The sequence below is a fragment of the Phaethon lepturus genome, unplaced genomic scaffold (assembly GCF_000687285.1).
Source record: "Phaethon lepturus isolate BGI_N335 unplaced genomic scaffold, ASM68728v1 scaffold17647, whole genome shotgun sequence".
NCBI lineage: Eukaryota > Metazoa > Chordata > Aves > Phaethontiformes > Phaethontidae > Phaethon > Phaethon lepturus.
The window spans coordinates 14,766-15,069 of NW_010552696.1; the positions used below are offsets into that span (position 1 = coordinate 14,766).

Sequence of the window (304 nt, forward strand, 5' to 3'; positions counted from 1 at the left end):
TCCCAGGCCGTGCACCTCCACCCTCAGGTTCCCAGAAGGTGCCCGACGCCTGTGGATGGATGCAAGGGGAGCTGCGGGGAGGAAGGAGAGCTGTGTGAGGTGCTGCTCTCCACTGGCAACCCCAGGATGTACTTGGAAAATGTTTGCTCCACACCTTCAAAAAGCATGCTTATCCCAATGCAAGCAGCCATTTTGCAGATGACCAAGCTGAGTGGTGCGGTTGACATGCCTGAGGGAAGGGATGCTATCCAGAGGGACCTGGACAAGCTCGAGGAATGGGTCCATGTGAACCTCATGAGGTTCA

General features: G+C 56.2%; 1 protein-coding gene across 1 annotated transcript in view; it reads right to left on the minus strand.

Moving 5' to 3' along the window:
• Positions 1-304, minus strand: part of AIFM3 (apoptosis-inducing factor, mitochondrion-associated, 3) — a gene marked incomplete at both ends in the record, with an annotated part of 21,561 nt that overhangs the window by 14,595 nt on the left and 6,662 nt on the right. The gene's annotated exons all lie outside the window — the stretch shown is intronic.